General features: G+C 36.9%; 1 non-coding gene across 1 annotated transcript; it reads right to left on the reverse strand.

The window, feature by feature from the left end:
- Positions 1-2,566: 2,566 nt before the first annotated feature.
- Positions 2,567-2,670, reverse strand: LOC127747376 (small nucleolar RNA R71). The gene has a single exon (XR_008009175.1). It is a non-coding gene; the product is annotated as a small nucleolar RNA R71 (small nucleolar RNA).
- Positions 2,671-15,873: the final 13,203 nt, after the last annotated feature.

The following is a 15,873-nucleotide window of genomic DNA, read 5'->3' on the forward strand; positions in this document are numbered from 1 at the left end:
GTGACATCCAACATACAGCTTGCCCTAGAAAGGAGTATGAAGGATTGGAAAGCAGAGATTCAGAAGGAGCAACGCATCTCCATACGCTTATCTGAAATTCCCACCAATGATTTACATAAGTATCTCTATCTTTATTTTATGTTTATTTATCTTTTAAATTATTAAAAGTCCATAACTATTTGAATCTGCCTGACTGAGATTTACAAGGTGACCATAGCTTGCTTCAAGCCGACAATCTCCGTGGGATCGACCCTTACTCACGTAAGGTTTATTACTTGGACGACCCAGTGCACTTGCTGGTTAATAATGCGAAGTTGTGAAAAAGAGTTGAGATTATAATTGTGCGTACCAAGTTGTTGGCGCCATTGAGATCACAATTTTGTGCACCAAGTTTTTGGCGCCATTGCCGGGGATTGTTCGAGTTTGGACAACTGACGGTTTATGTTGTTGCTCAGATTAGGTAATTTTCTTTTGTTTCAACCTTTATTTTATTTTCAAAAAGTTTTCAAAAATCTTTCAAAATTTTTCTTCTTTTTCGTTTTTCCAAAATAATTTTCGAAAAAACCAAAAAAAATTAATAAAATCATAAAAGCCCAAAATATTTTGTGTTTCTTGTTTTAGTTAGTGTCAGTTTTTAAGTTTGGTGTCAATTGCATTTTTTTTATAACTTTCTAAAAATTTTTCGGAAAAAATTCATGCATGTGTTCTTCATGATCTTCAAGTTGTTCTTGGTAAGTCTCCTTGTTTGATCTTCATATTTTCTTGTGTTGTGTCTTCTGTTGTTTTTCATATGCATTTTTGCATTCACAGTGTCTAAATATGAAAAATCTATAAGTTTGGTGTCTTGCATATTTTTCTTTTCTTGAAAATTTTCAAAAATAAGTTCTTGATGATCATCATGATCTTCAAAGTGTTCTTGGTGTTCATCTTGACATTCAAAGTGTTTTTGCATGCATCATTGGTTTTGATCCAAAATTTTCATGTTTTGAGTCATTTTGTTATTTTTCTGTCTCATCATTTAAAATTAAAAAAAATTAAAAAAAAAATTTTCCTTATTTTACTCATAAATTTCGAAATCTTTGGGTAGACTTAGTCAATTTTTTTTTTAAATTAGTTGTTTCTTGTTAGTCAAGTCAAGATTTCAATTTCAAAAATTTATCTTTTTAAAATATTTTTCAATTTCAAAAATTTATCTTTTCAAAATATTTTTCAAAATCAAATATTTTCTTTTTCTTTTTATTATTTTCGAAAATTTTAAAAATTGTATTTCAAAATCTTTTTCTTAATTTCATTTCATAATTTTCGAAACCTTTACTAACAATTAATGTGATTGATTCAAAAATATGAAGTTTGTTACTTTCTTGTTAAGAAAGGTTCAATCTTTAAATTCTAGAATAATATCTTTAAGTTTCTTGTTAGTCAAATAATCAATTTTAATTTTAAAAATCAAAATCTTTTTTTAATTTTCTTTTCAAATCTTTTTCAAAAAAAATTTCAATTATATTCTTTTAATCATATCTTTTTCAAATCATATCTTTTTCAAAAATTTGATTTAAAAAAAAATCTTTTCTGGCTTTTTATCTTTTCAAAATTGATTTTCAAATCTTTTTCAACTAACTAATTGACTTTTTGTTTGTTTTAAAATTCTTATCTTTTTCAAAACCACCTAACTAATTTTTTCTCTCTAATTTTCAAAAATTACCTTCCTCTTTGAAAAATTCTTTTTAATTAACTAATTGTTTTAAATTTAAATTTTATTTCTTTTTATAAATTCGAATTTTAACTTTAATTTAAAATAAAAACAAAAATATTTTCCTTTTTTATTAATTTTCGAAAATTCCTCTTTCTCATCTCCTTCTATTTCTTTATTTATTTACTAACACCTCTCTTCTACTCATTATTCAAACCCTCTCTTCCTCTCTGTGTTCGAATTCTTCTCTTCTCCTTCTCCTATTCTTATTTTCTTCTACTCACGTAAAGGAATCTCTATACTGTGACATAGAGGATTCTTTTTCTTTTCTGTTCTCTTCTTATTCATATGAGCAAGAGCAAAGACAAGGACATTCTTGTTGAAGCAGATCCTGAACCTGAAAGGACTCTGAAGAAGAAGCTAAGAGAAGCTAAAACACAATAATCCAGAGAAAACCTTACAGAGAATCTCAAAAAAGAAGACATGGCCAAACCCAACAACAATGAAAGGAAGATGCTTGGTGACTTTACTGCACCAAATTCAAACTTACATGGAAGAAGCATCTCAATCCCTGCCATTGGAGCAAACAATTTTGAGCTAAAGCCTCAATTAGTTTCTCTGATGTAACAGAATTGCAAGTTTCATGGACTTCCATCAGAAGATCCTTTTGAGTTTTTAACTAAATTCTTGCAGATCTGTGATACTATTAAGACCAATGGGGTTGATCATGAGGTCTACAGGCTTATGCTTTTCCCTTTTGCTGTAAGAGACAGAGCTAGAATATGGTTGGACTCTCAACCTAGAGATAGCCTGAACTCTTGGGATAAGCTGGTCACGACTTTCTTAGCTAAGTTCTTTCCTCCTCAAAAGCTGAGTAAGCTTAGAGTGGATGTTCAAACCTTTAGATAGAAAGAAGGTGAATCCCTCTATGAAGCTTGAGAGAGATACAAGTAAATGACCAAAAAGTGTCCTTCTGACATGCTCTCAGAATGGACCATCCTAGATATATTCTATGAAGGTCTGTCTGAGTTGTCTAAGATGTCATTGGACCATTCTGCAGGTGGATCTATTCACCTGAAGAAAATGCCTGCAGAAGCTCAGGAACTTATTGACATGGTTGCAATTAACCAGTTCATGTACATTTCTGAAAGGAATCCTGTGAGTAATGGGACGCCTCAGAGGAAGTGAGTTCTTGAAATTGATGCTCTGAATGCCATATTGGCTTAGAATAAAATGTTGACTCAACAAGTCAATTTGATTTCTCAGAGTCTGAATGGATTACAAAATGCATCCAACAGTACTAAAGAAGCATCTTCGGAAGAAGAAGCTTATGATCCTGAGAACCCTACAATGGTAGAGGTGAATTACATGGGTGAAACCTATGGAAACACCTATAATCCATCATAGAGAAATCATCGAAATTTCTCATGGAAGGATCAATAAAAGCCTCAACAAGGCTTTAATAATGGTGGAAGAAATAGATTTAGCAATAACAAGCCTTTTCCATCATCTTCTCAGCAACAGAATGAGAATTCTGAGCAGAGCCCCTCTAGCTTAGCAAACATAGTCTCTGATCTATCTAAGGCCACTCTAAGTTTCATGAATGAAACAAGGTCCTCCATTAGAAATTTGGAGGCACAAGTGGGCCAACTGAGTAAAAGAGTCACTGAAACTCCTCCTAGTACTCTCCCAAGCAATACAGAAGAGAACCCAAACAGAGAGTGCAAGGCCAAAACCTTACTTGGTGTGGTCGAATGCACAAAGGAGGAGGAGGACGTGAATCCCAATGAGAAAAACCTCCTGGAACGTCCTCTGGACAAAAAAGTGTTCCCAATTGAGGAATCTAAGGAATCTGAGGCTCATCTAGAGACCATAGAGATTCCATTGAACCTCCTTTTACCATTCTTGAGCTCTGATGACTATTCATCTTCTGAAGAAGATGAAGACATTGTTGAAGGGCAAGTTGCCCAATATTTAGGAGCAATCATGATGCTGAATGCCAAGCTATTTGGTAATGATACTTGGGAGGATGAGCCTCCATTGCTCATTAATGAACTAAATACCTGGGTTCAGCACACTTTACCTCAAAAGAAACAGGATCCTGGTAAATTCCTAATTCCCTGTATCATAGACACTATGACCTTTGAGAAAGCTCTGTGTGACCTGGGGTCAGGCATAAACTTAATGCCACTCTCTGTAATGGAGAAACTGGGAATCTTTGAGGTATAGGCTGTCAAGTTCTCATTAGAGATGGCAGACAAATCCATGAAAAAGGCTTATGGACAGGTAGAGGACATGCTAGTAAAGGTCAAAGGCTTTTACATCCCTGCTGATTTCATAATCCTGGACACTGGGAAGGATGAGGATGAATCCATCATCCTTGGAAGACCCTTTCTAGCCACAACAAAAGCTGTGGTTGATGTGGACAGAAGAAAATTGGTCCTTCAATTGAATGAGGACTACCTTATGTTTAAAACTCAAGGATCTCCCTCTGTAACCATGGAGAGGAAGCATGAAAAGCTTCTCTCAATGCAGAGTCAAACAAAGCCCCCACAATCAAACTCTAAGTTTGGTGTTGAGAGGCCACAACCAAACTCTAAGTTTGGTGTTGAACCCCCACATTCAAACTCTAAATTTGGTGTTGGGAGGTTCCAACAATGCTCTGAACATCTGTGAGGCTCCATGAGAGCTCACTGTCAAGCTATTGACATTAAAGAAACGCTTATTGGGAGGCAACCCAATTTTATTTATCTATGTTATTTTCTTTTTTTTTTTAGGTTAATGATCATGTAGAGTCACAAAAACAATTGCAAAAATTAAAGAAAAATAAAAAATAGCATTAAAAATAGTACACCCTGGAGGAGAGACTTACTAGCGTTTAAATGCCAGTAAGGGTAGCAGAATGGGCGTTTATCGCCCAGTCTGGCACCATTCTGGGTGTTAAACGCCAGAAACAAGCACCAAACTAGCGTTAAACGCCAGAAACATGCTACAATCTAGCGTTAAACGCCAGAAACAGCTTGCATCCTGGCGTTTAACGCCAGGAAAGGAATAAAAGCTTGTGTTTAACACCAGAAATAAGCAACAATTTGGCGTTAAAATGCCAGGATTCCACTGTAAGGGCGTTTACACGCCTAATAGGAGCAAGGATGATACATCCTTGACCCCTCAGGATCTGTGGACCCCATAAGATCCCCGCCTACCTCCCACAACACTCTTCCTTAAATACCCCTCACCAATCAACTCATTCACTCTTGCCCATCACCTCTTCACCAATCACCTCCATATCTCTTCCCCAAAAACCCCACCTACCCCACTTTCAAATTCAAACACTTTTCCCTCCCAAACCCAACCCTAATGACCGAAACCCAACCCTCCCCTCATCCCAAACCCAACACTTTTCCCCCCTCTTGGCCGAATTCACTTCTCCCTCCATCTCCTCCATTTTTCTTCTTCTTCCCTTTCTTTCTTTCTTCTTTTGCTCGAGGACGAGCAAACCTTTTAAGTTTGGTGTGGTAAAAGCATTACTTTTTTGTTTTTCCATAACCATTTATGGCACCTAAGTCCAGAAAAACCTCTAGAAAGAGGAAAGAAAAAGCAAAAGCTTCCACCTCCGAGTCATGGGAGATGGAAAGATTCATCTCAAAGGTCCATCAATACCACTTCTATGATGTTGTGGCCAAGAAGAAGGTGATCCCTGAGGTCCCTTTCATGCTCAAGAAAAATTAGTATCCGGAGATCCGACATGAGATCCGAAGAAGAGGTTGGGAAGTTCTTACCAACACCATTCAACAAGTCGGAATCTTAATGGTTCAAGAGTTCTATGCCAATGCATGGATCACTAGGAACCATGATCAAAGTATGAACCCGAATCGAAAGAATTGGCTTACAATGGTTCGGGGAAAATACTTAGTGATGACCGGAATTCACTACCCACATATAATGAATCCGTTCTTTGGCAAGCGCACCAAATTGTCGTCAAGTAATAACCCACAATGGAGTGGGATCATATCCACAGAGATTAATTGGATTAAGCAAGCAATAGTTGATTAATTATCCTAGTTAGACGATTCAATTTTGAGTGATAATCAACAAGAAATGTAAATGACTTGAAATTAAAGGAAAGTAATAAAGTGCAAGGAAATTAAAGTGCTGAAAATTAAAGTACAAGAATATAAATTGCAAGGAATGGAAAGTAAAAGAAAGTAAAGTGCTAGAAAATAAAGTGTAGAAAATGTAAATAACCATAAAGTAAATAAAAGAAAGAAAGATAAAATAAACATTGGGATCAAGAGATATCGCATTCTCCGGATTAATTGATTTCATCTCATCTTTAATCATGCAACTCATTGACCTCTTGGCAATCATGATTGATTAAGCCCCAATTCCTTGGTGACTCAATCTCTCAAATCTTGATCAATAGCCAATTCCTTGGTCTAATTGCTCATGAGAAGAGATGAAAAATGGTCCCTGATTATACCACACATCATCATAGGCCCAAGTAGAAGGAGGATTATATGTCACCATATCTAAACACCAAACCCAAATCCTACTCAAGTGTGAGAAAGAATTTCAAGCATGGTTTTATGTTTCCTCTTCCAAGGTTCCCATAAAACCCAAATACATTCAATCTCTTTTCCAAGATAATTGAATGCTAGAATGAAGAACGAAATCCCTTATAGTAAATCAAAGAAAGATGAAGAGAAGAAGAAGAATAAAAACAATCAATCCATTGAAAAACAATAGAGCTCTCTTTCCCAATAGTAAGAGTTAGTAATTCATAACTAAATTATATACAAGGCAAGAAAGAAAAGAGGAAAAATTGATGGTGAACGGAGAGGGTCTTAAGACTTCCCCCAATCCAGCATGCCTAATTCTATGAAGGTTGGAGGCTGCAGGGAGAAGTTGGTGTGTCATTCCAAGTGCCACTCCCACTTGATTTTGCCCTTTGGAGTACGACCCACTTTGCAATGTTGAAAGTATGGAGTTTCTTGGGCCTTAAAATGAATGTCCACTATAAAGTGTTATATATTGTTGGAAAGTCCTAGATATTAGCTTTCCAACGATTTTAGAATCAACTCATTTAGATCTTTGTAGCTCATGTTATGCCCATTTGAAGGTGAAGAGGTCAGTCTGTCAGGTAGCCCAGCATGCCACGCCCACTTCTGGCGTGCCACGCCCCATATGTTGTGAAGCTGGTGTGCCACACCTCAATGATGCACCAAAATCTCTTCTCTGGCCATTAGAAATGGTGTGCCATGCCTAGAATTCCAAGTGGCACGCCCATTATGAAAATAGAGCTGGCGTGCCACGCCTTCGATATCAAGTGGCATGCCCAGGTTTTACAATGCTAAATTAATGGCCTTTTTTACCTCCCGTTTTAACCTTCACCCTAGAGTGTTATATATCGTTGGAAAGCTCTTGATGTCAGCTTTCCAACGCCACCAAGATCACATCATTTAAACCTCTATAACTCAATTTATGTTCCTTTGAATATGAAGAGGTCAGGCTGATAACTCTGCAGTGACGTGTTTTGCTCCCTGTGATTTCGGGGTCAATATCTCCCCCAATTTCAGTGTCCATCATAAAATGTTATATATGTTTGGAAAGCACTGGATGTCTACTTTCTAATGGCACTATAATCACCCCATTAGAAGTTGTGTAGCTCAAGATATCTTCATTTGAATGAGAGGATGTCAGGCTAGCATATGCCCCAGCGTGCCACGCCCACTTCTTGGCGTGCCACGCCAATAGTGGGGCTCAAAATCACTCCTCTGTAACATAAGCCTGGCGTGCCACGCCCAAGACACCAAGTGGCACTCCCTCTTTGAGATCTTGACTTCACAACTTGGCGTGCCACGCCCAAAGCACCAAGTGGCACGCCCATTATTGAGAATTGGTTTAAAAAGCTTGGTGTGTCACGCCCAGAACTCCAAGTGGCACGCTGATGAGCGGATAATTTGTATGCTTTTTGGCATTGTTTTTAGTATGTTTTTAGTATGATATAGTTAGTTTTTAGTATATTTTTATTAGTTTTTAGTTAAAATTCACTTTTCTGGACTTTACTATGAGTTTGTGTGTTTTTCTGTGATTTCAGGTATTTTCTGGCTGAAATTGAGGGACCTGAGCAAAAATCTGATTCAGAGACTGAAAAGGACTGCAGATGCTGTTGGATTCTGACCTCCCTGCACTCGAAGTAGATTTTATGGAGCTACAGAAGCCCAATTGGCGCGCTTTCAACGGCGTTGGAAAGTAGACATCCTGGGCTTTCCAGCAATATATGATAGTCCATACTTTGCCCAAGATTTAATGGCCCAACCCGGCGTACAAAGTCACCCTCAGAAATCCCAGCGTTAAACGCCGGAACTGGCACCAAAATGGGAGTTAAACGCCCAAACTGGCACAAAAGCTGGCGTTTAACTCCAAGAAGAATCTCTACACGAAAATGCTTCAATGCTCAACCCAAGCACACACCAAGTGGGCCCGGAAGAGGATTTTTATGTCATTTACTCATTTCTGTACACCTTAGGCTACTAGTTTTCTATAAGTAGGACCTTTTACTATTGTAAAAAAGAAGGAGAGCTTTTGGATCTTTATATCTTTTGATCACTTTAGATCTTTAGATCATTGGGAGGCTGGCCATTCGGCCATGCCTAGACCTGACCTTGTTCTTATGTATTTTCAACGGTGGAGTTTCTACACACCATAGATTAAGGTGTGGAGCTCTGCTGTACCTCGAGTATTAATGCAATTACTATTGTTCTTCCATTCAATTCCGCTTGTTCTTTATCCAAGATATCACTTGTTCTTTAACTTGATGAATGTGATAATCCGTGACACTCATCATCATTCTCACCCATGAACAAGGTGACTGACAACCACTCTTGTTCTACAAGTGATCAAGGCTTTAGTGAATATCTCTTGGATTCCTGATTGCACGATGCATGGTTGATCGCCTGACAACCGAGTGCTCGTCTGACAAATGAGCCAGCCATTCCGTGAGATCAGAGTCTTCGTGGTATAGGCTAGAACTGATGGCGGCATGCTTAAGCTTGCCATGGAAAGGAGTAAGAAGGATTGGATGAAGACAGTAGGAAAGCAGAGAGACGGAAGGGAAGGCATCTTCATGCGCTTATCTGAAGTTCCTACCAATGAATTACATAAGTATCTCTATCTTTATCTTTTATGTTATTTTCGTTCATCACCATATCCATTTGAGTCTGCCTGACTAAGATTTACAAGGTGACCATAGCTTGCTTCATACCAACAATCTCCGTGGGATCGACCCTTACTCACGTAAGGTATTACTTGGACGACCCAGTGCACTTGCTGGTTAGTTGTGTGAAGTTGTAGTGATCACAATTTCGCGCACCACACGCCCAACTTTATTTGCTTGTTTTGTGCTCTTTTTGCTTCTTTTTTCACCTGAAATTTAACACAAATCATTTTAAAGCAATGTACCACAATATATATCATTTGTTCCATGAAATTGCATTGATTCAATAGGATTGTGTTCTTTTTATGGTCCTTTTAGACAGGAAAAAGGGTACATGATGCATTGTCATCACAACACCAAACTTAAACTTTGCTTGTTCCCAAGCAAATAAATAATCATGCAATAGATTTTGACAAACCAAGGTGAGAAGTGTGGCAATTTTTATGTTCATTGTTGGCTAGTTTCTTATGCATGCTACAATCACAAAAGACATTCAAATGATTGATGCTTCTATCTAGCTCATTTTATTAAATCTTTTTCTTTATGTTCCTTCCTTGAAGCAATCTTTTCATTCTTTTCTTACCTTAGCTTTTTGGGTGCTTTGCACCATGTGTTGAAAGCTACGACTCTAAATACTTTGTTTTCAAGTATTACCACTTGATACATAAGCACCACAAGCATTTAATTAAATGACTCTTTAAGCTCATTTGTTTCTTTTCTTTACTCTCTAATCATTGATGCTTAGAGCCTTGAGCTTTGAGGGAGTGCTTTTACACTTGAGCCTAGCCTTGACTCTAAGTGTTTTATTTTCAAGCTTTTTGCTTGATACATAAACACCACAAGTACTTAACAAATGAATTGTCATTGATACTCAGAGCCTTCAGCTTTCTCATTCTTTCCCTTTTCTTTTTCTTGCCTTATTTGCATTTTGCTTCTTCAAGATTTTCATGATTTCAAAAATTTCATAAAATGTCCTAGATGAAAAATTCAATTAAATAAATTCCAATGCAATTGAGCAACAATAATCATGCTAGCTTCCCAATAGTTATAAGCTCATACTAACTTCTTCTTTAATGACCTTGTTTGTTTATGATCATGAGTCTAAATTGCTTTGAACTTACAAAATTGAAGATGGTAGTCATAATATCACAGCAACATATTCCAATTCAAAAATCAAGCTATGCTTATTTACAAGGAGCAATCACACATGCATACAAGGAAATAGAAGACAATCATGCAATTTAAAAATACTGGAAACAAATAAGAGGACAAGAAACTTTACCACCTTGTAGTTCATCTTCATTGTTGTTGTCACTTTCCTCCTATTCTTTCCCTTACCACACCAAACTTAGAATGATTGCTTGTCATTAAGCAACAAATAAAATAATGGTGATGGGGTTTATGATAGTTCATGAATGTCTTAAACAATAGAGTGTTAGTAGTACATATGTTTAAGCAAGCAAAATTAAGAATCACAATAAAGGCATAAGAAAGAAATAGAGGCAATATGATTGCATTAATAAGTGGTGTGCATGGTACATAGCATGAAAAATAAGTGGCAACACCAAACTTAGTGTGACACTTTCATTTTAGCATGATGCAAGTACCTTGATGAGCGGATATTTTATACGCTTTTTGGGGATAATTTCATGTAGATTTTAGTATGTTTTAATTAGTTTTTAATAGAATTTTATTAGTTTTTAGGCAAAATCATATTTCTAGACTTTACTATGAGTTTGTGTATTTTTCTGTGATGTCAGGTATTTTTTAGCTGAAATTGAGGGAGCTGAGCAAAAATCTGAGTTAAGCTGAAAAAGGACTGCTGATGCTGTTGGATCCTGACCTCCCTGCACTCGGAATGAATTTTTTGGAGCTACAGGAGTCCAATTGATGCGCTCTCAATTGGGTTGGAAATTAGACATCCAGGGCTTTCCAGAAATATATAATAGTCCATACTTTGCGCAAAGATAGATGATGTAAACTAGCATTCAACGCCAGTTCCATGTTGCAGTCTGGCGTCCAGCGCCAGAAACAGGTTACAAGTTGGAGTTCAATGCCCAAAACATGTTACAACCTGGCGTTCAACTCCAGGAACAGCTCAAGCACGTGAGAGGCTTAAGTCTCAGCCCCAGCACACACAAGTGGGCCCCAGAAGTGGATTTCTACACCAATTATCTTAGTTTACTCATTTTCTGTAAACCTAGGTTACTAGTTTACTATTTAAACAACTTTTAGAGACTTATTTTGTACCTCATGACATTTTCAGATCTGAACTACATACTCTTTGACGGCATGAATATCTAAACTCCATTGTTGGGGGTGAGGAGCTCTGCAGCGTCTCGATGAATTAATGCAATTACTTATATTTTTCCATTCACATATGCGTGTTCCTATCTAAGATGTTCATTCGCGCTTAATTATGGAGAAGGTGATGATCCGTGACACTCATCACCTTCCTCAACCCATGAACGTGTGTCTGACAACCACCTTCATTCTACATCAGATTGAATGAATATCTCTTAGATTCCTTAATCAGAATCTTCGTGGTATAAGCCAGAGTGACGGCGGCATTCATGAGAATCCGGAAAGTCTAACCTTCTCTGTGGTATTCCGAGTAGGATTCCGGGATTGAATGACTGTGACGAGCTTCAAACTCCTGAGGGCTGGGCATTAGTGACAGACGCAAAAGAATCATTGGATTCTATTCCAACCTGATTGAGAACCGACAGATGATTAGCCGTGCCGTGACAGAGCATCTAGACCATTTTCACTAAGAGGATGGGAAGTAGCCATTGACAACAGTGACACCCTACATAGAGCTTGCCATGGAAGGAACTTTGTAATTATGTTATTGAGTTGAATATTATATTACAGGGATTCAGAGGACAAAGCATCTCCAAAACCCCAACATATTCTCCATTACTGCATTACAAGTAATTAATTCACACTCTTTTATTTTTCTAATAATTCAACTGATAATTTTAATTGAAATCCTGACTAAGAATAATAAAATAAATATAGCTTGCTTTAAACCAATAATCTCCGTGGGATCGACCCTTACTCACGTAAGGTATTACTTAGACGACCCAGTGCACTTGCTGGTTAGTTGTGCGGATTGCAAGAGTGTGATTGCAATTTCGTGCACCAAGTTTTTGGTGCCGCTGTCGGGGATTGTTCGAGTTTGAACAACTAAAGGTTTATTTTATTACTTAGATTAGGAATAATTTATTTTTGTTGCTATAGAGTTATTAAATTCTGAGTCCTTTATTCCCTTTTCAAAAAAAATTTCAAAAAAATTATTTTCCTTTATCACAATTTTAATTTTTCGTGAGTTTAGTGTTTTGTTCTAAGTTTGGTGTCAACTACATATTTTATATCTTCCCTTTAAATTTTCGAATTTGTGCTCTTTGAGCTTTAAGTTGTTCTTGTTGATTTTTCTTGTTGATCTTTAATTTTTCTTGTTCTGTGTCTTTTCTTGTTTCACTTGTGTTTTTCCAAAACATTAGTCTTCCAAAAGGAATATACCTATTCAGAACAAGTGTTACGTTTACTGCCCAATTGGCTAGAGCGTTGGTCTATGTTCTTGGTAATTGGGTATCTTCTTTTTAAAATCTTTTTCAAAAAATAATTTTTCTTGATTTAATCTTGTGCCAAACTTTAAGTTTGGTGTTTTCTTGTTAATTTTAATATAATTTTCGAAAATTACTTTGATTTTCTAAAATTTTTAAGTTTGGTGTTCTTTCTTTTGTTCTTGGTGTTCTTGTGAATCTTCAAAGTGTTCTTGAGTTTTCTTTGTGTTTTGATCCTAAAATTTTTAAGTTTGGTGTTCCTTGGTGTTTTCCCTCCAAAATTTTCGAAAACAAGGAGCATTATTTATTTTATTTTATTTTATTTTATTATTTTGAAGATAAATTTTTATTTTTAATAAAATAAATAATATCAACATACATATCATCTCCCTTGATCCATCATGGAACTAAGTGGAAAAGAACAGTCCAGAAGGACTCTGGGGTCATATGCTAACTCCACTACTGCTTCATATTGGAGTAGTATATGTATACCCTCCATTGGAGTTAGTAGTTTTGAGTTGAATCCTCAGCTCATTATCATGGTGCAGCAAAGTTGCCAGTATTTCGGTCTTCCACAAGAAGAACTTATAGAGTTTCTGGCCCAGTTTTTACAAATTGCTGACACAGTACATGATAAGGAGGTAGATCAGGATGACTACAGGCTATTACTGTTCCCATTTGCTGTAAAAGACCAAGCTAAGAGGTGGTTAAATAACCAAACTAAGGACAGCATAAAGACATGGAAACAGCTATCAGAAAAATTCCTGAATCACTATTTTCCTCCAAAACGGATGACACAGCTAAGGCTAAGCATCCAAGGCTTCAAACAAGGAGATAATGAATCCCTTTATGATTCCTGGGAGAGATACAGAGAGATGCTAAGAAAATGCCCCTCTGGAATGTTTTCAGAATGGGTGCAATTAGACATCTTCTACTATGGGCTTACAGAAAGAGCTCATATTTCTCTAGACCACTCAGCTGGTGGATCTATACACATGAGAAAGACAATAGATGAAGCTCAAGAGCTCATTGATACAGTTGCCAGAAATCAGCATCTGTACCTAAGTAGGGAATCTTCCATCAACAAAGAGGCTAAAACAGTAACTGCTGAATTTAGTCCTGCAGATCAAGCTGCTGAATTCAATCAGCAATTAGATTTTCTAACAAAATAGTTAGCCGAATTCAAGGAGATACTACAAGAAACAAGAATGGCTAACAAAAATATGGAAGTACAGTTGAAGCAAACAGAACAGCAGTTATCAAAACAAATAACAGAAGAATGCCAAGCAGTTCAATTAAGAAGTAGAAAGATATTAAATACCTCACTTCAAGGTAGCAGGAAGCTAAGAAATGAGCAAACCACCCAAAATCCATCTGAGGACAGTTAGAGCCCAGAGAGGAATAACTCTAGCGTTTAAAAGCCAGAAAATGGGTGGAAAACTGGCGCTGAATGCCAAGACCATGCTCAGTTCTGGCGTTCAACGCCAGAAACAAGCAATGAATTGGCATTGAATGCCCAAAGGAAGCACAGTTCTGGCGTTCAAATGCCAGAAACAGATAAGGAGCTGGCGTCTAACGCCACTCCTGCTTCCACCCCTGGCACTCAAATGCCAATGGGAGATCAGACACATACAAGTGCGGATAACAACCCTTCTAAAAAGGCTTCTCAACCCACATCTGTAGGCAATAAACCTACAGCAACTAAGGTTGAGGAATATAAAGCCAAAATGCCTTATCCTCAAAAACTCTGCAGGATAAGCAATTTGCCCGCTTTGCAGACTATCTCAGGACTCTTGAAATAAAAAGTCCGTTTGCAGAGGCACTTGAGCAAATACCCTCTTATGCCAAATTCATGAAAGAGATCTTAAGTCATAAGAAGGATTGGAGGGAAACTGGGAAAGTTTACCTCACTGAAGAATGCAGTGTAGTCATTCTGAAAAGCTTACCTGAGAAGCTTAAGGATCCGGGAAGCTTTATGATACCATGCACATTAGAAGGTACTTGTACTAAGCAAGCTCTATGTGATCTTGGGGCAAGTATTAATCTAATACCTGCAGCTACTATCGAAAAGCTTGGGTTGACTGATGAAGTTAAACCAACCCGGATATGTCTTCAACTTGCTGATGGCTCCATTAAATACCCATCAGGCGTGATTGAAGACATGATTGTCAAAGTTCGGCCATTTGCCTTTCCCACTGACTTTGTGGTGCTTGAAATGGAGGAGCACAAGAGTGCAACTCTCATTCTGGGAAGACCTTTCCTAGCAACTGGCCGAACCCTCATTGATGTTCGAAAAGGGGAAGTAACCCTGAGAGTCAATGAGGATGAGTTCAAGTTGAATGTTGTCAAAGCCATGCAGCATCCAGACACCCAAAATGATTGCATGAGCGTTGATATTATTGACTCTCTGTGTAGTTGCCTAAAGGGTTGATCAGTTCCTCTTGGCTCCATCTATCTTTGATTGCTTTGATTTTGATGCATAGTCTTGTTATAGCTTCCATTCTTTTCAACAAAATTAGAACCAAACTCAAAGCGAGAGGGGTGAGAATTCATAGTAATTAATAAAAATTAAAAACAAAAATAAATAAACAAGCAAAATAATTTTTTTTATTATTTACAATAACCAATAATAAGGCACACGTTTGCAATTCCCCGGCAATGGCGCCATTTTGACGTTAGGATTTTTGCCAGTATAGGATTTCATAAAAACAGTCGCGTTGTAGATATAGTCTTTAAACTGATAAAAATCCCTTCGTACAAACGTTTTGGGTGTCACAAGTAACAAACCCTTTTAAAAATTGTTAACCGAGTATTCAAACCTCGGGTCGTCTTCTCAAGGAACTGCGAGGAAGTATGTTCTTATTATTGGTTATAAAGGTTGTAATCGGGGTTTAGAAGGTGAGAAGCAAGTAATTTAAATGATGAGTGAATTAAATGGCAATTAAAAATAAATAATAATTGTAAAACAACTTTTGGCAAGATAAGGGAATTTAGAGGTCTAGCTTAGTTATCTCTCTCAACTATAATAAAAGTTGAATCTAAACTCCACTTGGTCAACCTTTACCAGGGCAAAGGAAAGTCAAGAGACTAATTAAATTGACCTTTAAATCCTAATTATTTCCTAAGAAAAGGTTGGGATTATTTAGGTTCAGCTCAATTAGCAAGATAACGATTATTAATTACGTTGAGTTTAATAACTATTGAGTTATTAAATTCTTAATCAAAACCAAAAGGGAAAAAAAAGTAAAATTGCTGGAATAATAAAAATATCCTTAGATGAGAAGCAATGGCAATTTAATTCAAAGAGAATAATTATAAACTGAAAATACCTCAATTATCATTAAATAAAAATGTCATCAACAGCCAATTGGGCAACATCAATCAAACATAATAAAGGC

This window comes from Arachis duranensis, chromosome 4 (assembly GCF_000817695.3).
Source record: "Arachis duranensis cultivar V14167 chromosome 4, aradu.V14167.gnm2.J7QH, whole genome shotgun sequence".
Classification (NCBI taxonomy): Eukaryota; Viridiplantae; Streptophyta; class Magnoliopsida; order Fabales; family Fabaceae; genus Arachis; species Arachis duranensis.